The sequence below is a fragment of the Eupeodes corollae genome, chromosome 2 (assembly GCF_945859685.1).
Source record: "Eupeodes corollae chromosome 2, idEupCoro1.1, whole genome shotgun sequence".
NCBI lineage: Eukaryota > Metazoa > Arthropoda > Insecta > Diptera > Syrphidae > Eupeodes > Eupeodes corollae.
The window spans coordinates 129,691,206-129,718,404 of record NC_079148.1 but is presented as its reverse complement, the minus strand read 5'-3'; the positions used below and the strand labels follow the sequence as shown (position 1 = coordinate 129,718,404).

At 34.9% G+C, this 27,199-nt stretch overlaps 2 long non-coding RNA genes across 3 annotated transcripts in view; both read right to left on the bottom strand.

The window, feature by feature from the left end:
* Positions 1-2,800: 2,800 nt before the first annotated feature.
* LOC129946329 (uncharacterized) lies at positions 2,801-5,205 on the bottom strand. Its single transcript, XR_008781564.1, has 2 exons — positions 3,325-5,205; positions 2,801-3,271 (listed from the first exon to the last, which is right to left on the bottom strand). It is a non-coding gene; the product is annotated as an uncharacterized LOC129946329 (long non-coding RNA).
* A 10,588-nt stretch (positions 5,206-15,793) lies between these two features.
* The window catches only part of LOC129947809 (uncharacterized), a 128,516-nt gene continuing 117,110 nt past the window's right edge, over positions 15,794-27,199 (bottom strand). The window contains exons 1-2 of one of the 2 annotated variants that reach the window (XR_008781767.1): positions 16,694-16,964; positions 15,794-16,557 (exon numbers count right to left, since the gene is read on the bottom strand). This is a non-coding gene — a long non-coding RNA (uncharacterized LOC129947809). Of the gene's footprint in view, positions 16,558-16,693; positions 16,965-27,199 lie in introns of those variants that run through there. The other variant, XR_008781768.1, reaches the window with a different exon arrangement.

Below are 27,199 nucleotides of genomic sequence, written 5' to 3'. Positions count from 1 at the left end.
ACTTTTATATTAGAAAATTTTTTTAAAATAAAACTTGTCGACTTTCTTGAGACCTCAAATGTCATTCTGCTCCTAAGAGAACCGTTTGGCAATACGAGAAAGCGCTGATATAATCACATGTTTGATTCTACATTAAATGAGAACTTTAATCCCGAATAGGTTTAAAAACATCAGACCTAAGGAAAACGCATGGTTCGATGCGAGCTGTAAAGAGGTCATTAGGGTCAAAAAGGTTAGTTTCCATTGTTTTAAAGCCAATCCAAATGAGGAAAACAGGAATAAGTTCAAGTAAGCCAGGAAGGCCTGCAACCCAATATTCGACGTACCAAATTTTTACATTACCAAAAATTACGGCAAAAAATACTACAATGTCCCAGAGGCAGTAAAATTGTTGGTCATTTGTAAAAAAATATGAGGAATTCTTCCTACACTCGTTGACACTCCATTTGTTAGCTCTTTAGAAGAAGCTAATCTCTTTGCAAGGCAGTTCACCGCCAATCCTACACTGCTAGTGAGTGTTATGAATCCGCCTGTGCTTAAGTGAGTAAATGATTCTATGGTGCAAATATTTTTTCGCACTCGTACTGTAGCGAGAGTCCTAAAAGATCTTAAAATACATAAATCGTCTGGATGGTATCCCCATTATTGTTTTAAATAGGTGCTCCTTAACGCTGGGAAAAACCACGTAAGCTTTTTCATCTGTCTTACTCCTCAGGTCTCGTTCCAAGCGGATGGATAATTGCATTTGTCTAGCCTATTTTCAAAAAAGGCGAATCTTCCTCACCCTCTAATTTCCGACCCATTGCACTTACGTCCCTTCTTTCAAGGTCATGGAAACGCTGATTAATTATCAGCTCAAGAATTATCTCGAAGATCGAAAGCTTCTTAATGACCGAAAATACGGCTTTCGTAGCATCTCACCGTCCATCTCATGGCCCATCTCACCAAACAGTGGAACAGATCTTTGCATAGTTTTGGAGAAAGTAAGATTATTGCACTTGATATTTCAAAAGCATTTGATAGGATTTGGCATCAGGCTCTCTTATCAAAAATGCGTGCTTTCGGTTTTCATGAATCCCTCTTTCATTGGATTAGTAGTTACCTTTCGGATCGTTCAATACAATTTGTATTGGATGGATTCAAGTCTGAAAACTAAAAAGTAAATGCTGGTGTGCCCCAGGGCGCTGTTCTAACTTCAACACTCTTTCTCATTTTTATTAATGATCTTCTGTCTGCAACTTCTAATCCAATACATTGTTTCGCTGACGATAGTCCTCTTAACTTTTCATATTCATTTTCAGAAATATACAAATACAACATCTCGATATTCTCGGTAGGTGTATCACCAACCACCTTTTGTAGAACGATCACATCGCCAAAAATGCAGCAAGATGTTTGAGTTTTCTAAGGCGATGCAAGAAGTTTTTCTCCCCCTCTGATCTTGCTGTTATCAACAAAACTTATAAACGTCCAAAGCTTAAGTATAACTCCCATCTCTGGGCTGGTGGTCCTGCAACTTTTTTAACCCTTTTGGATAGTATTTAACGTAGAGTATTTAAATTTATAGGTGATAATATCATCATAAGGTCATTTACTTCGTTTGCACATCATCGTAAGGTCTCGTGTCTGTTCCTTTTTTAATGTTATTGTAACGTCTTATGCTCTAGTGAAATAGCCAGTTGCATTCCTCCCCTTAAACAGTTCAACCGTAATACTCGCGCTTCTAGGAATGCTCATCAATATACCCTCGAGCCCAACTTCAGTCGTACTGTCAAATACAGAGATTCGTTCTTAAGCTGTACTATGCAAATGTGGAATGCCTTGACACACTATGTCTTTCCCAGCTATTGCAATATTCAGGAATTCAAAACCAATGTGCACCGACATCTCCTTTCAACCTCTCTCTCCCTTTCCTAGTGTTCACACTGTTCTAGATATTAAGGGTAGTATTATCCCTTTGAGTGTGCGCTTATTATACAAAAAAAAGGAAGCTCGTAGTACCATCCATCAAGTGCTCAGAATATGTAACCATATTACTAACTGCAAAAGATTCTACTGGTCTTGTCCTTTGGATCTTAAAAAGGCTTTTGATAGTATATGGCATGATGTAATGGCTTTCTTCATAAACTCAGTGTCCTTGGTTTTTTTGTTATATTATCAAAATTAAACAAAGTTTTCTGGGAAGTACAAATTTTTAAAACAATTTTAATAATTTACATTCCCGTTTAAAAAATATAACCTCGGGGGTACCACAAAGATGGGTGTTGGGTCCCTTACTATATATGTATTACATGCGTTAATACTTCCCCGAAATATGGAACTGCGAAATAGCGATGTTTGCTAATGACATCGCAGTCAACATCCACAGTGTCAACATCGTACTACATATACAATAATTTATAGAAACATTCTAAAACATTTTGCAGAATTTAATAAAAAACATTTAAAAAACATATTTTTGTCGCTTACGTAACACTCAAATAACACTAACGTATCAATTTTGAGTTAATACTTCTTTAAATTTTTTACAAAATGTTGTTTCTATGTTACTTTTAATTTATTTGTTAAACAATAGTTCTTTAGGTAACAATATTTTAATGCAACTGAATTTGAATTTATAACAATCAGAAGTTCTAAGGTCACAATACTTAAAGGCAATCGAAATTTACTTTACAAAAAATATTATAACAATAAAAACCTAACTTGCCTTTTTTGGAATTGTTTTATCTGCACCTCATAGAAAAACATGAACTCAAATAAAGTAGCAATTAATACTCTTGAGGTGTAGGTTTTTAAAAAATAAGAACAAAAGATAACGTTCTTGCATCATGAAATTTTAACTTAACCTTAGCCTGACTAATAGTTCTTATTGTTAAGGTGTATTTTTCAATTTTTTATCAAATTGATCTTTTCTCATTAATCTAATTGAAAAATACAAACAAATCTTTTTATATCTCATACTATGATCTAGTATTCTATAAAAACCATATTAGATCATTTTTGTTGTAACTCTCAAATCACGTTATTGTAATTCTATGATATAGCTACAAAAATTCAATTAGTTTTAAACAATAATTTTAAATACAGACATTACGTGATATTTTACTATACCTACGCCAAAGCAGCAATGTGTCAGTAGAGAATGTCAACTTTTTATAATAAAAGAAAAAACAAAAACAACAAACAATCTCGCGTCATCTTGCGTCAAACCCATGCCGAGTGATTGATAATCATCACTTGCAATCAATTCAAATTCCTGCATAGAAATAAACTAATAAACTCAATGAAAAATGTCTCCAACTATTAATAATGAAATACGTATACCGTGTAATGCTGCGCTGCGCTGCCTCTACCGCGCAACATGTCGCGTCGGTGTTGTCACACCGCTGCTAACCGTGTTTTTCTTAAAGGTCAACCTTCCATATGGTTCCATGTGGATAGAGACTTTTTCGCATAAACAGTCATCTTGAGAGATGTCAATTCAAATGCTAATTAGCCAGACACAGTGAATCGCTGCGGTGTGTAAATGCGACAATTAATAAATTTGACAGTAGCACTCCATTTAACTGTTTCGATTCCATTAAGCACTTGCACGGGTTCTGAACTCACCGCACCACCACCAACCTACAGCACCACTGAGATGTTGTTCTGCAGCAACTCGAAAACTACCGCCCTTATACTTAACGTATAAGAAATGTTGTTGCTTTCATACTGCGCCTACATATTATTACAGTCTCTGACAAATTGCCACTATATTCAATCAAATTAGCCATACACACCCCATTCCCATCATCGGCATCATCATCATCATCGTCATTGTTGGCAACATCATCACATCAACCACCATACAGAGCCAAGCCATCGCGACTTCGACTTGGAAGACTTTCGACATCGACAGCGACATCCCGATCCCGGCAGCACCAGCAACACACAACATGACAGCGACCGCAGCAACAGATCAGCGCCATTACCAGCAACTAGCAACATCATAAATCATCATTTGGTGGTGGTGAGTGGCGTGGATGGCGGTGGTGGTGGCCGACTCGACGCGACGCAACGCGCCAAGTCAAGCCAAAACACCCAAGAAAAAAAAACATTCGGCACGCGTTAAAAAATTGTGCACCGCCACTTGACTACAAATTTCATAATTATTATCAAAATGACAAACAAGTGTCAAGCGGAAGAGTGAAGCCAGCACCATCACCAGCACTGTAGCACCGACACAGCAGCGCTTGAAGCAATGGGGATGGCGAAGCCGATCGGCCTGCCACTGTGAGATGATGCGATGGAAGAAGGCACACAACAAGCGAGACAGAGTCAATTATTTTATTAGCAGACACTGCCACTGATAGTTTAATCACGAATCACCTTTCTGCGAATTTTCACAGTTCAAAAAAAGCAAAGTTTTTCGAAGGCGAACTTGACATTGACAATTTGAAACAAAACAAGCTGCCGCTATCTACAATGTTACATAACGTTGACGATTACCGACACCACCACCACCGTACCGACTCCGTTGCCACCACCAACGTGCGTCGTCGGTCGTCGTTGTTACACCTGTTCTCTGACAGAATAATTACCCATATGTTCTGTGTAAAGTTTACAGGTATAATATAAAAACACGTCTGATGACACTCTCCGCTATCTCTCTATCAGAAATCAAAGACAGATAAGACAGCGAATATATCCGACGACCAAGCGACCGACCGACGCAATAAATAAATGATATTGTTTACCCGAAGATGGAGCAACTACGTCGCATACGTAATAATTACGTAAATAAACGTCAACAACTACGAGTACTTCATACTCATGTCGTTCGAGTAATATAATTTTAATTTCATTATTTAACCTTAATAGGTGGCGTGCCATGAGGCACGTGAAGTCAAGTTAGAACAAAAATATAACATTTTGCTAATAGAATGAAATCAAACTGAACAAAAGATAATAGATAAGAATAATAATAAAAATCGATCCCAATTCTGTGATTCCCATTTAGCGTACTTTAACTCGCTGCCGCCACCGCCACCGCCTCAGCCGCCGGAAGTTGATGTTTACGTTAACGACTTTAACGTGAAGTATTAGATCACTATTTTGATGTGTTATTGTTTACTTTAAAGTGAATAATATCGTGGGTAAGGGGTGGAAATGGAAACTTAGGCTTTTGGAATTTTTTGGAATTTGAGACTTTTGTGTGGCTTAATGAAATGTTATACTCTCTCGCTGTCTAAGATCATGGCCATAATTTAATTGATTGATTGCAAACAAGTTGCTTCCGGTTTGGTTAAAGGTTTTTTGTTATGCAAATATGATTTTTTAATTTTTAATATTTGTTTTTATTTTTTTGTGAAAGTGTTAAATATCAAAAATTTTATAAAAATAATGTTCAAGGTTATTAAAAAACGTTGTTTGTTATCTTTTGTTTCATAATTGGAGGTATTTGAATTCCTAGCATTTTGTACATTAAAGTCATTATGCAGTTAAGTTTTTTAAGAAATCTTTAGAATTCATAAAAAGCTGACATTTTTAAGTCTATTAAAACCCCTGATAGAGCTCTCAACAACCAATGTTTTCATTTTAGACACAGTTTAAACCTCTTAGAATCTTAGTTAGTTTCGCGAAATAGAAATCTACATAGATTTTTTTAATTACTTTATATTGTAATAGAGGAACTTCATTTATTAACTTCCCATAGGAAGCTATTGTAATGGGTCCGATTTGTCAAATTGAAAATTTTGACATTTCTCGACGTTTCAAGGTCCCTAGAGCCAAGAATAAAAGATTTTTAGAAAGATGTCTGTGCGTGCGTGTGTACGTACGTTCGAACGTCCCTACGTCCGTACGTTCGTGACGTTATTTTTGTCGTCCATAGCTCAGTAACCAGAAGAGATATCGATTTCAAATAAATTTTGTTACACAGATAATAAGGCAGAAAGATGCAGAAAGTACTCTCAAGAAAATTGCGTATGTGGTTTTTTACCATAGCAGTTTGAAAAAAAGGTGAAAATTTTGGTTAACCCTAAATATCTTACGAACCAAAAATGATAGAGACTTGAATTAAATTTTATATAACATATTGTAACGTTATATCAAAAAAGTATATTTTTAATGGTTTTTTTAAAAAAAAAAAAAACTGAAAAACAATGTAACACCTTCAAAATTTTACGACTTAATTATGATTTCATCTCCAAAACAATTTTGTGCAACGAAAAATAATGTTTTTGACATCTGATAAAATTTTGAGAAAAATCGAATTGACAGTTTTTTTAAAAAAATTAAAAATATAAAAAAACATGACTGAAAGTTGGTAAAAATTGAATATCGATTTCAATACCTTTTAAAAAACATAAACTTTAGGCTTCAAACTTATATTATCTTATTAAAAATATTGTTTTCAACATTCTGAAAAATGTTGAGAAAAATCGAATGGACAGTTTTTTTTACAAAATACTAGAAACCGAAAAAAAATAACAAAAGTTGGTAACAAATGATTTTCCACTCAAATATCTTTTCAAAAGTTTGAGATAATAGCTTTTAAAAAATGTTTGCTTACAAGAAATATTGTTTTTAACATTAGGACAAATTTTGAGAAAAATCGAATTGACAGTTTTTACAAAAAAAAAACCTAAAAAAAATGTATAAAAGTTGGTAAAAATTGATTTTCAACTCAAATGTCTTTACAAAAACTTTAGATATTTGCTTTAAACCATTTTTATCTTTCAAAAAATATTGTTGTTAATATTGAGTGAAATTTTGAAAAAAATCGAATTGAAATTTTTTTACAAAAAATTGAAAACCTAAAAAAAATTTAATAAAAATTGGTAAAAATTGATTTTCGACTCAAATATCTTTTCAAAAATTTGAAGTATTGGCTTCGAACTAATTTTATCTTATAAGAAATATTGTTTTAAACATTCGGTAAAATTTGGAAAAAAATCGAATTGACAGTTTTTTTACAAAAAATAAGACTCTAAAAAACAATAAGGCTAAAACTTGACAAAAATTTACTTTCGACTCAAATAGCTTTTCAAAAATTAAAAATATTGTCTTCAAACTTATTTTATGTCACAGAAAATATTGTTTTCGATATTCAGTAATTTGTATATAAAAATCCAACAGTCCGTTTTTTCATAAAAAATTAAATCTACAAAAAATTGTACGCAAATTGAAAAAAATTGATACGAGAAAACGGTAGCAAAATATTTTATTTTTTTCGTCAAGAAGGATGGAACTTTTGGACTTTTTTGTCACATCAGATGTAAAACTTTTGTTTTGACACTTTTTTGGCATAATAAACTGCTCTACATTGATAAAGTGTACGTAAAATTTTGCAAGTAAGTGGCAAAAAATGTACTTAATCCCCTTTAACCCCCTGCCAAATTTGTTGCTTCTGTATAAATCAAAGGACTTTTTAGGCCTCTCTCTGTAAACTAAAATTTAACTTTGTTGGAATTTTTTCGAAGTGAGTCCTTTTTGTTTCTAATTTTCATAAAAACGAAGCCGAAGTTGCAGTATAGGCTTAAGAACAACTGCTATTATAGAAACTGCTACTTTCTCGTACTTCTATAATTTGTGGACAAAACAAAAATAGTGACGTTTAATAGCTCTGATAATAACAGTTTTAGCTCTTCAACCAATTTTTGAAGTTAACTAATTTTGTCTGCTACCATATAAACCCTCATCTCATAATAGGCTAAGGATAGTATGTGATGGTTGACCTTGTCATAATCAAATCGACTTAACACATTTTCAAATCCACTTTTAAGACTTGTCTACATTTTTTTCTAAGGAAAATTTTAAATTAATCATCAATTCAAAAACCACAACAAAAACAACAACCCAAATGAATAATGAACTTTTAAGTTTATTCATACAAATTTGAAAAAATAAAAAAAAAACTCTCAACTCAACTGTAAAGCCCTACGTAGGTAATCATTTATTTAAACCTATTTAAACCTAGATTTTAATCTTTATAAATATGGACGTCATATTTGATCTAACTAACCGTGCAATTTATTCAAATAAATGCCACTCATAATACATAATTTATATAGATGTAGAAATTTTGTATGGAGAGTCAAAAGGCGTGTAAACCACCGCTTCCAATCGCATCAGATTATTATTTTTTTGTGCCTGTCGTATTGTTTGTAGATACCTAATTGTTTATTTGTATTTTTTTGTTGTTGTAGGTACTTAAAAGTGATACTCTATTCTGGATTGATATAACTTTAACACCTAGGAGGGTTGCCAGATCAAAAAAAAACTCAAAAAAGGGTATTCTACAGTACCAACCATAGAAGAACAAAATGCCTTGAATATCGTTAATTGTCAAAACAGGAAATTAAACTCTTTGACTCAAAATAAGTTCATAAACCCCAAATTTTCTTCTGTGGTGGTATCCATGAGATATTTTACCTACTGATTTTCTAACGATTTGACAGAAAGGAGGCGTGTCAGTGGGCGTTATGATTAAAGAGATGTTTTTAAACTGATTGTTAAGCTTGACACAATATTGAATCCTTCTAGCTAGTATCAGCCATCTTTACTTCGTTAGGTTTATTGTTTTATTCAACTTTTGTAGATTTTGGCCAAAACCAACCTTACTAATTTGGCAACACTGCAATTTACCCTTCAACATGATTATAATATTTTACCTTCCACAAGTGAATATCTATAAAGATACAATAGAATAACAACAAACTTCGTAAGCTCCCATTGCCACTGTCAAAACAATATTACTCGTCATCGTCGTCATTGATGCGCGCTTACGACAGTCGCAGCCGAGTACTCGTATAACAAAAAGCAAACGTTTTATGTAAATATATCTACGTAAAAATTATTATATCCAAATCATCACCATCACAATCACCGCTCGCGTTCGTCGTCATCATAACGTCGCACTTTATCTACGTAAATCGCGGCAATATTCTGCTGTGCTTGCTGCTGTTTGCCTAATGGAAAATTACAATATGAATTGCATGCCAGAGCGGTACAAAATACTCGAACTCGTGTAAATAAAAGTTTTAACTTTTTTTTAAACATTTTTGTTTTCTATTTTTATAATTTTGTGTGAGTAAATAAATGATTTCAAATTAGTCGTGTATAGTTTGGTCAAAGGCCATATGGCTGTGCGCTTGAGTGGACACATTGTCTAGCCAGTATAAGTATAGCTCCAGGTAGGTATGGTTTTTGTTATATAGTTCCACCTCAGACTCAGGGACACATAAGGCTTACAACTTAGTCTACATATTATGCAGATACATAGATACCTGTATAGAGGTTTGTTTATTGGAATGATTTTGTCTGAGTTATTTTTGAGCCCAGGTTTAGTCCAAAGTCGTCTTAGACTTTGCTTTGATTTTTTCGTATAGCTACATTTTTTGGATGTATAGGAAGTGGGGTGGCTTTCGGGTGGTTTTTATAAACAGACGAATAAGGAAATATATTATTTTATGATGTCGTTAAAGGAACGCAGTTTAGAGCACCCACGTTCAAAAGTCCACACAAATTGAAAGGTTTTAAGGAATTTACATGGGCTGGTCTGGGAATAATGACAATTGCGAATTTGATTATGTTTGTTTGGAAAACGCAAAGGCTATAGTTTATGTTTGGGTGGTTTGCTCAGGAATTTTAATTGAAATTTTTACATACCTACGATTGTTTTTTGGACCAAACGACGCACTACGGTCTTGTTCGTAGACTCTCAGGAAAGTATAATTTAAAATGACGAATAGGTCGCATGAACTTGTTGTTATATATAATCTTTTGATAGGATTTTCCGAACTCTTTGAGAGCCATATTGTAACATGTAACGTGTATAACTTCTTTAATTTTTCTTATTTATTTTGACCACATTCTCCAAATTGGCAGTCATATCATCATCAGTGCAGTTTAACTGCCAAGTCATGGAGGTAGAATGAAGCATTCAATAACACTTGCAATGAAGAATCATGGCCTATGTTTGGAAAATCAAATTTCAATAAGCTTTGTCCTTTACTAAATGAGCCGTGCGTCTGTACAATAATCAACAGACTTAGGATCGTTTGACACTACACGGTTTAGACCGTACGGCAAACAACCGGACGGCGACATTTTGTTAGAGGCGCGAAGAAGAGCATATACGCTTTTATATTATACGGTCACGGCAAAATGTCGGCACCGCGCCAGCCGTGTAGCAACCGCCTACAGCCACTACAATATACGGCAGCCGGACGACGCAATAAGCTTAGTTGCGTACATGACGAAATGCAAGTTTTCACATCATACGATTTTATTCGTCCGGCAGAGTTCGATTTGCCACTTCAAGACATGATACTAAGCACAGAAACCCTGCATATATCGTATTTTACTGTACGGCTAAAACCGTGTAATGTGTAATTGGACATTGATCCGGTTTATGACGTAAGAAACGAGCCTTATAAGAGGTGAATGTAAACGACCATAAACAATGACATGCAACCGTTCAAAGAGCTGTGAAGCATTCGGAAACTAAATCTTATCTTTATCGCAAGGGATGAGCTCCAAAGTTATGAAGGCACTTCATTCCAAAAGTGAACACACGCAAGTTTTGTTTGTCAGAGTAATCTAAGCGCAGGACAGAAATGTATAAAATTTTACGTATTAAATAAAAATTTTAAAAGGGCTGAATTAAGACGTCAAAAATGAGAGCTCACTTTTAATTTTTACTAAAAACAAAACAGAAGTTACCGAAGAAAACAAAGCACCGTCCTGTTGACACCAAATGTTGCAAATATCCTCCTCTCCAACTTTTGTAAAAAAAATTCGTTCAACATGGCCTGATAACAATCGCCATTGACTGTAACGGCCTTGCTCATTTTCGAAAAATGTCCCAATTAGGCCTGTGGACCAAAATCCGCTCAAAACATGTTTTCGGTGTATCGGCTTTTCAATACATGCTTGCGAGTTTTCTGTGGCCCAACTGCAACAATTTTGCTTATTGACTTCCCATAGGAAGTTATTGTAATGTATCCGATTTATCAAATTGAAAATTTTGACTTTTGTCGACGTTTCAAGGTCCCTAGAGTCGAAATTAAAGTTTTTAAAAAGATGTCTGCGCGTGCATGTGTACGTACGTCCGTAGGTCCGTACGTTCGCAACGTTTTTTCGTCGTCCATAGAGCAAGAACCAAAAGAGATATCGACGCCAAACTAATTTTGTTATATAGATAAAAAGGCAGGAAGATGCAGAAAGGGCTCTCAGGAAATTGCGTGGCTGGTTTTTACTATAGCAGTTTAAAAAAAGATGAAAATTTTGGTTAATCCTAAATATTTTACGAACCAAAAACGCTAGAGACTTGAATTAAATTTTATATAATATATTGTAACGTGATATCAAACAAGTATATTTTTGGAAAAAAATCCAATTAACGGTTTTTTTATAAATCGAAAAAGCCAAACAAAAATTTGTCACCTCGAAAATTCTAAGAATAAAAATTAATTTCATCTCTAAAACTATTTTGTGCAACGAAAAAAACCGTTTTTAACATCTGGTAAAATTTTAAGAAAAATCGAATTGACAATTTTTTTTATAAAAAATAAAAACCTAAAAAACATTACTCAAAGTTGGTAAAAATTGAATTTCAACTCAAATATCTTCTCAAAATGTTGAGATTATGGCTACAAACTTATTAGATCTTATAAAAAATATTGTTTTCAACATACACTGCCAATCACTAGGATGAGACCACATATTTTTCAACCGATTTTCGGTCCGATACGTGTTGGAATTTGTTTAACCCGGAAAATTTTACTACATGAGAGTAGGTACATATTTTCTTAAAACAAAGTGATACAATTATAGGGTTAAATAGAAAAGACCGTTGGAATTTCCCTACATTAATGAATGAGTGGTACCCGTGGCATGATGGTTAGTGCGTTGGACTGTCATGCTAGAGGTCTTGGGTTCGATCCCTGCCTATGCCATCTAAAGTCTTTTCACGGGTACTGCCTCTTGCGAGAAATTGACAAATTCTCCAAGAGTAACTATTGTCATGAAAAAGTGCTTTCTAAAAATTAGCCGTTCGGAGTCGGCATATAAACTGTAGGTCCCCTCCATTCCTGACAACATTACTCGCACACAGGAATGGTTGAGAGTTGTAAGTCACTAGGCCTTGGTTCTCAACGGACTGTCGCGCCACCCAATTTATTTATTTATAATGAATGAGCTACCTAAAAAGGATATAAAAAAGTGAGTCACTAGGATGAGGCGATTGCGAATATTTCGTTGTAGAAGTTCACATCAGCAATTTTTTTCAAAATTTGGGTTACAATATTTAAGAACGTTTTACAAATAACTATTTTTATTAAATTTCAACTACAAATGGGTTCCGGAAAGACGTTGACAGTAGCAAAAAGAGGAAAAATCAATGCTTTCAAGGAAATGGGACTCTCAAGCCGAGAAATAGCAGGGAAGCTGAACAGAAGTAAGACAGTTGTAAACAACTATCTTGCTGATCCTCAAAACTATGGAAAAAAACCAAAAAGGACGCACAGCCCAAGCAACAACATCCCGAGAAAAGCGGTTAATTTTACATATTGCTTCAAATTCTACTCAATCAGCTACTAAAATAAGGTCCAAAAGCGGAGTATCAGCCAGTATATACCGGACTTGAACAGTCCGAAGGATAATAAGAAAAGATGGTACTATCCAGAGAAGAAAACTCAAAAAGAAACCTGTAAAGCAAGTACACAAGGAGCTGCGAAGGAACTTTGCAACAGAACATGTCCCTTGGAGCAGTCAGTGGAAACGCGTCGTCTTTTCGGATGAAAAAAAGTTTAGCCTTGACGGCCCCGATGGTTACAACTTTTATTTCCATGATTTAAAAAAAAAAAACTAATTTTGGGAAGACATCACAGCCGTACATCAGGTGTTATGGTGTGGGGAGCTATCACCTACTATGGCAAAATCGAATTGGAGTTTCTTTCTCCAACAATGAACGGAAACAGCTACAAATACTTGCTGGAACGCTCATTTCCGAAGATGAAAAATATTTTTGGACCTCTGCCTTGGATTTTCCAACAAGACAATGCCCCCATCCACACTTCCAGGGTTGTCAAAAGCTGGATTTTATCAGAAAACGTAGAGCTTTTGCCATGGCCACCCTATTCACCGGACTTGAACATAATCGAAAACGTATGGGCATGGCTATTTCGAAAAGTTTATGAAGGTGGTAGACAATTTGAAGACAAGGACTCCTTAATTGAAGCTATCCGTGATGCCTGGGACGAGATTTCACTTGACTATTTAAAAAAACTTTATGATTTCATTCCAAACCGTCTAAAAGAGGTCATATCGAAAAATGGGGGGCATACTCATTATTAATTGAGAAAAACTTAATAAATAAATGTTTGAAAACCAAAAACTGTAAGCATTTCTTTCATTTTTTTGATATTTTATAAGATTTTTCATGTGGCCTCATCCAAGTGACGCACTTTTTCATACTGTTTTTAAGTAGCTCTTTAATTAATGTAGGGAAATTCCAACTGTTTTTTCTATTTAACCCCTTAATTTTATTACTTTTTTTAAAGAAAATATCTACCTACTCAAATGTAGTAAATTTGTATTGGTACGAAATTTCCAGCAGGTATAAAGAACGAAAATCGGTTGTAAAATATGTGGCCTCATCCTAGTGATTGGCAGTGTACGGTTAAATTTTAACCAAAATCGAACTGACAGTTTTTTTTTACAAAAAATAAAGACTTAAAAAAAAATTTAACGAAAGTTCTTAAAAATTGACTTTCGACACAAATATTTTTTGAAAAATTTGAAATTATGGCTCCGAATCAATTTTTACTTATTAGAAATATTGTTTTCAACATTGGACAAATTTTGAATACAAAAAAAAAAAACTTAACAAGAAAATAATGTTAAAATTTGGTAAAAATGTACTTTCGACTCAAATAGCCTTTCAAAAATTAAACATATTTTCTTCAAACTTTCTTTTATTTCACAGTAAATATTGTTTTCGATATTGAGTAGTTTTTTTCAAGAATCCGTTTTTCAAAAAAAAATAAAATTAATTTCCGGTTCTTGATATCTCTCAAATTAATTTCATTTATCAAGTTTGTAAAAAGTCAAAAAATCTACTAAAATTGGTAAAAAATTGTTTTCGACTAAAAATCTATTTTCCAAAACAAAATTTTCAAACTAAACTATTTCTAGATATGAAAAATATTATTGATTATTCTAAAATTTGTAAGATTTTTTAACCCAACACGAAAACCTGCAATTTTTTAAGGAAGACAAATCAGCAGACGGGATGCGAAGTTATCAGTGTGGGTCGCATCCCAGCCTCTTTTTCGTTTTTATTTTTGAGCGTAACTATTTTAGGACGCCTTTTCGTCCCCTTTTTCTTCATTAATATTTCTCTAATCTTCATTTCATTGTAAGAAATTTGCCTCTGAGAAATTCCACCGTCCAAATACCCCACGGTGATTGTGGATCTAGATGTTTTGGTGTTCTTTTAAGCACCCATTCTTTGACAATTTGAGCTGTATGCTTGAGATCGTTTTCTTGTTGAAACGCATGTAAGTGTTTGGCAAATTCAATTTTGAAACACTCGGTTCAAGAATGTTGAATGAAGAGGTTTAGATGCGAAACTCTGTTTACGCAGCTGTCAGCGTAGTGTACTCGCACTGATGAATGTTTCCGTATCCTAGGTACTTCTTTCTGCTATTTTTATTTTACTGGTTTGAACATTTTCCTTAACCTCCTTTACAAAACGTGAAACAATCAAATTACTTAACATTTTAGGCTGACCATTACGCTTTAAATTTAAAATTTCTCTGGACGTCGGTTCATACCTTATTTTTACCAACGAGGTAGTAATAGCCACATGACCTAATTTTTTCAGCAATGTTTTGCCTTTCTGCTAACATATCGTAAATGTCCTCGTCACCACACCGCTAGGATATTTTTCGAGATTGGTTGTTTAACCTTTGATTTTGGCCGCCAACTCAGTATCATCTTTAACTCTTTCTCTCAGAACGACAACGATGATAAGCCATCAGCGTTAACCAGAAGTTCGATATGTCGATGACTACTTACTTCTTTTGGCCTCAATTGCATGATATTGAAAGACAATTACCATCTGTGGTCTCAACTGAAAAAGGCCACGTGCAAGAAAGTTCGAGCGATTGGTTATATCACGGAGAGGTGATAATAACTGACCATATAGAGACCGTTTGGATAGACCCCATTTGACTTTTTCTTGTGAGTTTTTCTAAACTCGTAGGTCTTTTCAAATAGGTCCCAGCATATAGTGAAGTCCCTACTAAATAAAATTTACTATACCCTCGGCCAAATTAAACCTACGAGTAACTTATTAAATGAAATCTCCTAAAACAAAAATCAATATTGGACAGAAATGTCAAGAAAAAAAATGTCCCTTACCTTCCCGTGATTAATATACATCATTCCATACTTAGGCGATTTTTTTTTGCACTATGAGGTTGTGAATTTTCTATTTTAAAATCGCGTTGATGGAAATTTCGGTTCGAAAACTTCGAACTTGTTCATTTAAGATTTTTCAGTACTTTACGAATTCAAAAAATAACCGTTTAAGATGAAGTCAGCTCTTAATGAGAGACCTTGTACATAAACCTAAAAATTGTAAATCCTAAAATGTTGTGTTCCCTGATGTTGGGTCACTGTTCATTAAAACTCATAAGACCCTGTTAAACTGTATATTATCCTAAACCACTGACAAATCAACTGGAAACACGAATATAGTGCTTTTAAGAAGGTGTATTGAATCTTCGATAAAATTAAAACATTTTGTATAATTTCTCAATCATTTAATAAAACATCATCAAAACTTAACCTAACATCGAAAGGCGCTTTCGCCAGTTCTTCTTTTTATTCAGCATAATTTAATTGACATTCGTGATTAATTTAAAATTAAGTAAAGTCCAATTTGAACCTTGTCGTGACTAAGACCCAATATAAACCTCCCTCAATATAAAAACAAAAATTAAATAAAAATTATTATGAAGTCGAGAACAACAAACAATATACACCCAGTGACGATGAAGGGAGACATAAATTAAAACCAATTGACTTCGGTCCGTCCGTCGTCGTCTATCTACGTGATTCTCATATTGGCATCAGTGACAATCCATACCGTTTTGAACATATCTACAAAAATACAAATATATCCAAAACCAAGTCATAACACCACAATCGCACACTTTAACATAAATTGAGTTTTGTTTTTTATTTGTTTAAGTATATAAAACAATTACAAGCCTAAAACGAATTTATCACTCGAAGGTTAAATCAGAGATTTCCGCCCAAAGATCACAGAAAGCGCGCTCTCTAAAGCGTTCGTTCATATTCATATCGCTAGTAGATAAACCTTCGTAAGCAATCGATGTATAGCGCGTGGCGCGGCGGTAGAGGACGTTACTGAGTTGAGTTTCCATTCCATCAGATCGAAGGTGAACCTATTTGAATACGAACTATGAAAACACAGCTTAACAGCAGCGGCAACGGCAACGGCGGCGGCGGCTTCAGCGCCGAGCAATGAGTCGGCAAAACCTTTAAAATTGAAAAATTGTATATCAGAAAAAAATAATTTTGTTATTATTTTTTGTAATTCTTTTCTTCTGTATTTGTTTTGCTTGAGTTTGTTGTTTTTTTACTGTATTATTATTTTTAAGGCATTTTTGTTTACAATTTATGATAATTGTTACAAAGTGCAGCGCGTGCATTGCTTAGCGTTGACATGCAATAAGAAATGGAAAGACCGATAATCGTGGACAAATAATGAACACAACCGAATCACTTGATTGGTTTTAATTTGCTTATTTCGACAGGATAGCAATGCCGCTGGCCACCAAGTAACATGCTATAGCCTTTTTCGTGTTATACAGTCGATTCCAATTAACTGAAATCCGAAAATAATCCATATTTGTTTTTAAAGCACAAATAGTGTATTTTTCATATAACCCAAATTTGAATTTATCTTTTCTGACAAAAAATTGATCCATTAGATAAAATGCAAATTAAGCTGTCAGAAATTGAGCTTATTTTTTTCTAATACTTAGTAGTATATGCAAAACTTTAAAACTTTTGAACGCCCTCAAAATTTATTATCCTCTTAACGTATTTTTGTTAGCAGCCATAACATATTGAGTGAACGATGATTTTTAATAAAATTTAAGTAACTGGATTTGACTGTAATTGTCAGTGTTGACAAAAAATAACGATTGATGCGAGTATAATCAAGTAAATTATTGTTGTATGAAATTTGAAACCATTTAAAATGAGAACATATTTTTGTATTAATTTGTTCGATTAATTTTTATAAATAAAAAGAAATATTAAATAAATACTTTATCATAAGAGTTAGAAATGACAAAAAAAAATCTATAATCTAAGTCAAAAAATTACTAGTAATCTTGCTATTGGAAGACATTTTTATATTGAGCACGGGGTGAATGCTAAGCCGTCCATGTCCGATAGCAAAAGGTTCACAATTAATCCGACGATTTAATTCTCTATGTATGTTATGTACACATAAGCCTCTTTTCAGCAATTAAAAAAAAAGCCTTTTAAACCTTGTAGTTGACTTTGCTTTATTACAATTTATTTTAGTATGCCCACATTATTTTTTTAATCTAAATTAATTTTATTTTTAAAATAGTTTTGAGTTTAAAATTAAATAAAATTTTTGAATATCTTTAAACTTAAAGCACGATATTTGAATTTAGTTTTCCCACGTAACTAATTTAGAAACAATTCAATAATGAGGGAGTTATATAGGGATCCCACTAAAGGCGGGTCGATTTTAAAGTTAAAAAAGAGGCTGGGATGCGACCCACACTGATAACTTCCCATCTATTTATTTTGTCTATTTGTACTCGTCTCAATTTTTACCAAATTTGCGTACTATTTTTTGTAGATTTAATTTTTTTATGAAAAAACGGACTGTTGGATTTTTATATAAAAATTACTGAATATCGAAAATAATATTTTCTGTGAGATAAAATTAGTTTAAACCCAATATTTCAAATTTTTGAGTTGAAAATCTTTTTTACCAACTTTTGTGAATTTTTGATCGGTTTTTAATTTTTGTAAGAAAACTGTCAATTCGATTTTTCTCAACATTTTTCAGAATGTTGAAAACAATACTTTTTATAAGATAAAATAAGTTTGAAGTCCAAATTTCAAGTTTTTGAGAAGATATTTGAATCGATATTCAAATGTTACCAACTTTTAGCAATGTTTTTTTTAGATTTTTATGTTTTATAAAAAAAACTGTCAATTCGATTTTTCTCAAAATTTTATCAGATGTCAAAAAAGTTATTCCTCGTTGCACAAAATTGTTTTGGTGATGAAATCATATTTCAGTCGTAAAATTTTGGAGGTGACAATTTTTTTTTTTTTCAGTTTTTTTGATTTATAAAAAAAAAAAACCGTTAAATGGATTTGATGTTCAAATGGTAGACATGTGCATTCAAGAGGACACAAGCGTCCACAGGTTTTTCTTAAAACCAACCTTTGTCTATCAACTCCTACTCTCACCTCCATGTGGTGAACATCGGGTGCCTAGTACCTCAACTGGAGATTGGGTTCCAACCCCAGTGGAAAGTTGTTGAGGCCTGCAAACGAGAGAGGTGGGAAGAGGTGTTTCCACTAAGGCAACTCTCCTTATTCAGACGGCAGCGGAGGAATTCCCGAGATGGAATCAACGGTGGCGTCTACAGTTCCAGTAAGGTTGAACTACTTAGTGAACACCTTATAGGGCTTCCTCGACTTATTCGAAGCCCAGGCCTGTAAGGAGCGTTTTTATCCGGCTCCCCATCCTTGGAGTTATACTTAGGATCTGGCCCTCCAGGTTGGAGGTTGGAGGTTAATGCCAAGCTAGGAAGGGGAAGACATCTTTGGTGGAATAATCGGGAAGAACAGCCTGCACGACAACACTTCCGACAATGGATTCAGGCTCATAGATTTTGCTGCGGGGCGAAACGTCATGGTAGCCAGTACGCGTTTTCCACACCTCAACATCAACAAAGGAACTTGGACTTCTCCAGATCAATCTACCGTCAACCAGATTGACCATATTGCTATCGACGCCAGACACGCTTCCAGCATTATGGATGTACGAACTTTCCGAGGAGCTAACATCGACTCGGACCACTACCTCGTTGTAGCAAGGTGGCAATTCGGATTTCCAGACCCAAGGCAAAACAAGGAGGTGCTGGGAGAAGGTACAACGTCGAACGGCAACAATCGCCAGAGATCGCCAAATCTTTTTCCGACCGAGTTACAAGAAATCTCTCTCGAAGTTCTCTGCCGCCAACACAATGTATCGAAAACCAGTGGCAACATTGCCAGGATGCAATCAGAGAAGCTGCCTCTGATGTGCTAGGTTTCAAACAGCCACCAACAAGGAACCCCTGGTTTGATGAGGAATGTCGGCAGGCAAATGCAGCCAAACAAGAGGCACGCAAAGCGGCGCTGCATAAAAGGACGAGAGCTCCTCGTGAGATCTATGAGCAGAAGAGGCGAGAGGAACGCCGACTTCTCAGAAAGAAAAAGAGAGGGCATGAGAAGCGTGCAGTCGAAGACGTTGAGAGGTATAAAAGCAGGAATGAGGTTCGAAAGTTTTATGAACAGGTGAAACGAAATTCACAGGTACATAAACCTAGAACCGAAGGCTCCACGAAAGTGGAAACATCATAGTGGAACCGCAGTCAATGCTGAGGATATGGAAGGACCACTTCTACAGACTGCATAACGGCGATGAAGAACAGAATTCCGTTGTCAGGCAGGATGACCCATTCGATATAGACGACGAAAGCCAACAATCCCGTCCTCCCGACGTAGACGAAGTAAAGATTGCCATATCTAAGTTGAAGTCTAATAAAGCCGCTGGAGCAGATGGCTTGAATGCCGAGCTCTTTAAAGCAGCTGCGGATAAGCTGGTTAGGAGCATGCACCAACATATCTGTAAGATATTGTCGCAAGAAAACATGCCCCATGAATGGAACCTCAGTATTGTTTGCCCGATCCTGAAAAAAGGAGACCCTATAAACTGCACCAACTATAGAGGAATCAGTCTACTTAACATCGCCTATAAAATCTTCTCTGCCGTAATATGTGAACGTCTAAAGCCCATCGTCAACAACCTGATAGGTCCTTATCAGTGTGGTTTTAGACCAGGAAAGTCCACAGTTGATCAAATATTCACATTACGGCAGATCCTGGAAAAAACTCAAGAACACCAAATTGACACCCACCATCTCTTCATGGATTTCAAGGCCGCATATGACAGCATCTACAGGGACAAGCATGTCTAGTTTTGGCATCCCTGCCAAACTTATCCGTTTGTGCAGGATGACCATGGAGAATTCACGCTGCTCCATAAAAGTTGGAAACAACTTAACAGAACCTTTTGATGTCAAAAAAGGCTTCAGACAAGGTGATGCACTGTCATGCGATTTTTTCAACATCGTTCTTGAAAGAATAGTGCAAAGCTCACACGTCAACACTAGAGGCACTATCTTTCAAAAGTCTGTCTAATTACTGGCATATGCTGATGACATTGACATAATCGGAAGAACTCAGCGTGGTCAATGGGGCATTTGTGAGTATTGAGGCAGAAGCGGCAAAAACTGGTTTTAACGGTTAATGAGGGCAAAACAAAGTACATGCTGTCGTCTAGAAAGGACATACAACACCGACGTTTTGGTCAAAACGTCACAATCGACAGACGTAACTTTGAGGTAGTCAAGGACTTCGTCTACCTAGGCTCCGCTGTAAACGCAGAAAACAACACCAGCGCTGAGATCAAACGCAGAATAACTCTTGGGAACCGCTGTTTCTTTGGACTTAGAAAGCAATTGAGTGGTAAAGTCCTCTCTCGAGGGACCAAAGTGTTGCTATATAAGACCCTTATCATCCCTGTCCTGCTATACGGTGCAGAAGCATGGACCATGACAAAAGCGGATGAAAGCACCTTGGGTCGCTTCGAGAGAAAAGTTCTCCGTGTGATCTACGGTCCCGTATGCATCGAAGGTTAGTGGAGGAGAAGATGGAACGACGAACTGTACGGGCTGTACAGCGACGTAGACTTAGCCATAAGAGTAAAAGTCCAACGACTAAGATGGCTGGGTCACGTAGAGCCCATGGAAACCAATGCTCCGGCCCGGAAAGTCTTCGAATCCGCATCCACAGGACAGCGCAGTAGAGGAAGACCGCGGATCAGGTGGTGCGCACAAGTGGAAGGTGACCTCACCCAACTTGGAGCGAGAAACTGGAGACATCTAGCTAGGGACCGAGCTAGATGGAGAAGTTTGTTGGGTGAGGCCCTAGTTCACACAGGACTGTAGCGCCACCTTATAAGTAAGTTAAATGGATTTTTTCAAAAAATATACTTTTTTGATATCATGTAACAATATATTATATAAAATTTAATTCAAGTCTCTAGCGTTTTTGGTTCGTAAGATATTTGGGGTAAGCCAAAATTTTCACCTTTTTTCCAAACTGCTATGATAAAAAAACCTCCCACGAAATTTACCACAAATTTGCTTGAAACACAATTTTAAGGCGTCAAAGTTGAGTGAAATGAGGCTGAACATTGTCATACTTTATTAAAAAACTGCTAGTTTTTTATCCTTGTCAAAATTATAAGTGATTTTTATAAAATTGTCAATGCTCAATATATCAACAAATTGTTAAATCAACATATTTGTCAACCCAAAAATTTATGAGATCTAACATTTTGGTAGCATTTGAGAAACATTAGTGATCACACTGCAGGCTTTAAATGTTAAATTGTTTAATTAAATAAATTGACTAAAACATTTTGCAAAATAAAAAGCCGCACCAAAATGAAAGGACTATTTGTATTATTGCTTTAAACATTCGAGTACTTAGTGCTCCCACGAATTTGATCAGAAAGTGTTGATTGGGTCTATAATAGTCAAACCACATGACCTCATCACATTCGAAGATTACAATCACTATTTTTTGCAACTGTAGCTATTTTAAGCTGTGAGCTGCACTATGCTGGTGGTGCAGCAACTCAATCTGCTGTTGGCTTTTTTTATTATTGCAACAAATTACACCATAATGCTCGCTCATGACCAAATGCAATTTAAAACCAAAGACTTCTGAGTCAATACTTTAATCACAAGCTTTAACCAAGGTCTTTTTAAAATGCATATCTCTATGCTCAAGCTCATAGATGGTTGAAGTTTTTCCTCTCTCTTCGTTCGTTTTTCGCATCCTGTCACCACCGTCGCCGCCACCGCCTTCATCAAAAAATCCATCCCAATATCTATCTTTCTAGCTACCTATTAAAAGAATGCAAACCACACTTTATAGCTAATCAGATAAAAAACCATTCTTCAATTCGAAAAACAAAAAGAGACAAAATTACGGACAGTCGTCGTCGTAACGTAACCAACTGTCATGAAGACTGTCAAATAGGCAGCATAGTTATTTCGGTTGCAATATATTGAGTGGGTGGACGCGCGCCGTCTGTCTTTCACACAATAATACATCAATCGGTTTATAAACTTCAACTTGTATATATACCATACATATATACGTTATGTACATATGTACATACGTATGCCATGATTGATTCCATTCTTTGAGTTTGCTTTTGTTTTTCGTTGATTTTTCGTGGAGTCCAAAAACAAAATGATATGGAACGGCATCGGCAACAGCGTACTCTTAAATGTCACATAATTTATCCATTTTCGCCCATATTGCTAATGACAGATATCTGTCAGTTGGTCTGTCAGTTTTGTCAGTATCTTTTTTTTTTGTTTTGAAAGGAAAATGGCATCGAGATTTAATAGAGAGAGAGAGCAAAAGAGTGAGTGTTAGTCAATTTGTGACAGCGCGTGAGTCAGTGTAGATATGTATATAATCATATAAGAATAATTGTTTTGTTTCCATTTGCTTTGCAGCGATGTAATTGGATATAATTTCCACGATAAGAAAACGCGAGTCATTGTACCTTTGATATAAACATGTAGTACAGGAATTCATCCAGGATTGTTATAAAGGCAGGGTTGTTATATGTTCTTAGCTATTGACTTTTATAAATCCTTGGGCCATATTTTATCAATGTGGTTTTGTTCATATTTAAGAAGAATAGGAAAAATGCCAATCTTTTCTGCGTCATAAAATTTAGCGCCTAAAGTAGCGATTGCCTAAAAAACAGTCATTCTTTCATTTCTGCAATGTTATTTTATTGTAGTGTCAACCTTTAGTAGTTACAAAAGCCAATTACGTTTAAACATAAATGAATGTGAAGAAGTCTGGCCAGATTATTATTTTTGTTTCAAAATTGGAATAAATTGCCAATTGGTACCTATTTGAAGTTTGTAGACAATTCAAAGTTGTGATAAAATGTGCAGAACTTCACAAGTTTTAAAAATTAAAATGTTTGATAAACTTAAGATCTTCAAAATGTTTTAACTTATAAAATTAATTTGGTTTTTGTTAATGCATAATACGTGAAAAAAAAATAATATTTTTTTTCACGTTTCATTTAAAGTGGCGGTTACAGTTAGTTATATGTGAGGTAAATCGGCTTGAGTGTATGTTTGAACTTTTTAGAGGGAAAAAATTCAATTTATAAAATTTTAGAGGATTAAAGTAAAAATAATTTTTCTCTTAGGATTTTCTAGTTGGGATGGATTTTGGGAATGTGTGTGTACATGAATAAGCAAAATTACCGGATTTGGGAAGACCCCCCAATACACGTGAGACACGCAATTTTCTGCTGAAAGCGCTATAGAACCATACTTCTTTGAAAGTAATGTTGGCCAGGCCATCACAGACAAGTTATTCTGGCCTGAATAGGATGATATGGTCAACGAGGACTTATGGTTTGAACAGGATGGCGCTCCCTGCCACATAGATGAAGACCCAATCAATGTTCTGGGCGAGCGATTTCATGGCACTTTTACCTCGCGCCTAGGTGAAGTTAATTAACTGGCATCAAGTTCGTGTTATTTGGTTTTGTTTAGACTTTTTCTTGTGGGGTCTTTTAAAGTCAAAAGTCAATGCAAAAAAGCCCGAAAACCACTTCGGCCCTTAAAAACAACATAATCGATACATTAATCAAATTTAGGCTTATTTATACGCCTAAGTCATTGAAATCTGGAACTTTTGAATGCGCGCCACCCATTGAAGCAGCAGCAGCCATTTTAACGATATTACGATTGAAAAGGATTTCAAATAAAAATACAACCTTCTTGATACCTCATATATATAACTTATTTTATTAACTTTAAATAGGAAGTTATTGTAATGGGTCGGATGTGTGGAATGTCGCTTTGTCGCTTAATAAAAACTTGAAAAGGGAGTTTGTTCGTAGACTACTACATTAACATGTGGTGTTAAAGCGTGCTTGAAGCTAACCTCAATTATTTAAATACCTGAATCGAGATTGCTTCCCCAACCACAATCGAGTCAAAATTTGTGAAGAAAAACCTGTTTGTAGGAGTTGGTTTTACAGATAATGCATAATGGTTTGGTTATTTGCATTTTTGTGTAAAAAAATTATAATTTTGTTTAAGTAAAAAAAAATTGCACATAGTGTAGGTATCATATTCTTATATGGTGCTGACCTATTCAGTTCTTCATTGTTTAACACGAATTAAACTATCTCACTTGCTTTTCATTTGCATTTTAGAAAGTGCTGTCAAACTAATTCATTTTTAAATCTTCTTGTGTGGCGGAAACACCAAAAATATTTATTTAATCTAAACTGTAATAAGCCTTTGGTGGAAACATAGCAAAACTTAATTATCTTTTCTATTGTTTTCTCCTGCAAAATAAGCCCAGTTAGTCCATTTTCATTAACAAAACTAAATAATATCAACGGTAACAGATTGATTTTTTTCCCTAATGGAAAACTGCACTGATTCCAAATTCACAACTACTCAACGAACACAGCCATCGAGATACAAATGCAATATCAATCGTACCAACACTTGAGAATGAAATCAGATAAGATTTATTCGAGACTCGTATAAATGTCAAAACCCCATCCGTAGTAAGATTCGACTCTAACTTTTATCGGTAGTATTCATAATGCCGATATTGGTTTTGTTATTCGTGTAAAATCCTACTTTACTATTGAAAGATTTTCCAACAAAACACTGGTAATATCTTTTCCATAAAATAACAACGACCAAATTGCACACTTACGAATTGTACCTTTAAGGTTGTGAATCAGTTATGGAATAGCGGCATGAACCTTTTATATTTGAGTTCAAAGATTTTAAACTATATCACAGCGAAAAATGTTGATCAACTCTTTGGGAAAGTTAAAGTAAAGGAGACTGTTCTTGCAAAATTGCAACACCTTAATGCTTAAAGCTTAAATGCTGTTCACATCAATATCATAAAATTCCGGTTATAAAAAATCATTATCATTAGAGACTTGTTATCATTAATTATCTGAGGCATCGTTTCGGTTTCCAAAGCGGGATGGAGTTCAGTTCTAATCTCCAAAGCCTATCCTGAAAAGTCAGGAAACGTCTCCCTTTCAATTTTAGCTAACTTATTTTTATAGGAATACACAAATCATTGCCCACCACAAGGAATTAAAGCTGGCTGTTACGACTGTTTCACAAAAAATGTCGAATCTTTGCTTTTTAATGGGTGCAGCACCTGGAAGGTTACTTCAAGGAATTGCAATTGCATTGCAAGGAAGCTGCAAACCTTCTCAAATAAATGTCTTCGTACCATCCTAAGGATTTTTTAATTAAACCGAATATACAATGAGGTCTTTAATAGAAGGCCAGCTCAGGAACCTATAGACTCTATTATACGAAGTCATTAGTGGCAATGGATTGGACATACGCTTCGCAAAGGTAACGACCCTGCATTGCAGGCCAAGCAATGCAGTGGAATCCGCTTAGACAAGAAGAAAGAAGACCTGGACGACTGGAAAGAACATGGCGTAGTACAATCGAAGAGGAATCAGCGTCACTAAGCAAGAGTTGGAGGGAGCTGAAATATATCTCCGGAAACCCTATGCCCCTTAAAGGGTTCGCATCGGACTTAACAGTTCTAAGGACCCAATTAAGTAAGTAAGTATCAGAGCTTGGCAGCTCTATTTATTCAACGTAACTGTCTCAGTAGCCTAATTTTCCAAGAAATAAGCTATAATCGCACCGTGCATCGAACAAGTCTGAAAACCAAATCGAATTGTGATAACTTCAGGATGCAGATACTTATGAACAATTCGTTGAAAGATGTTTCGAGATAAAAATGCTTCAATTCTGCTTATAAACTTACCCCCTTAAAAGAAAATAAAGATCATTTTTCGATGAAAAATAAGATAATTTTGATGTATATCAAGGACCAAATCAGCGAAGATGGGACGTTACTGGTAATTGACTGGCTTGAGCTGTTGTATTGACTGACATTTAAACGACTTAAAACCTTAGTCTTTAGAATGCTTTTTTTAAAAAAATGAAGATGTGTAATATTCTGGCTACAGCAGAAATATTATAAATTGTTCTTGATCGACGAAACCGTGTTTCAATTCGTTATATTATGTTCATTTTTCCAACTTATCAGCTCAAATACTTTCATGAGTTTGACTATCGTCGACAAATTTTTACCATTTAATTGTCAAATGTCAAAAAGTTACAGCTTTAAAAGTACCACCTACCCAAATAGTTCTCCATTCTCCATGGTGTAGTTCTGGACTGAACCATCGCAAAGATGTTATCTCTTCCTGGTAAAAAGAGCTTATTTCATAGAATTGATTTATATCTAGCAACGAAATGATCTTTTTTTAGCCAAATAGATCTTCTTTTTCCAGAAATCTTTGAAGCAAGTAAACTACTAGAACCCAACTTTTCAAGTTATGACAAAACTCAAATAAATTTGTATGATTGTAGCCTTAGGCTGTCTTAGCTAGTTTATTTCTTATCATTTGTCACTTCAATGGTTAATAGAAAATCCAGCTGCCTTATGTGCAATATTCAAGCTTATCTTAGAACTTAAGGTCTTTTCTTCTTGTTAAGTTTTAATAATGTTCATAAAACAACAAAACGAGACGAGAGATATTTAGAAATAAGGTTTACAGAAATTAAACGGAACATATTTTACATCTGAGACTTTTATCGAAATTTCGTTAAAAACACCGTTAAATCAACCCTTAAAAAAAACTCTTTGAGATTTCTATACAAAA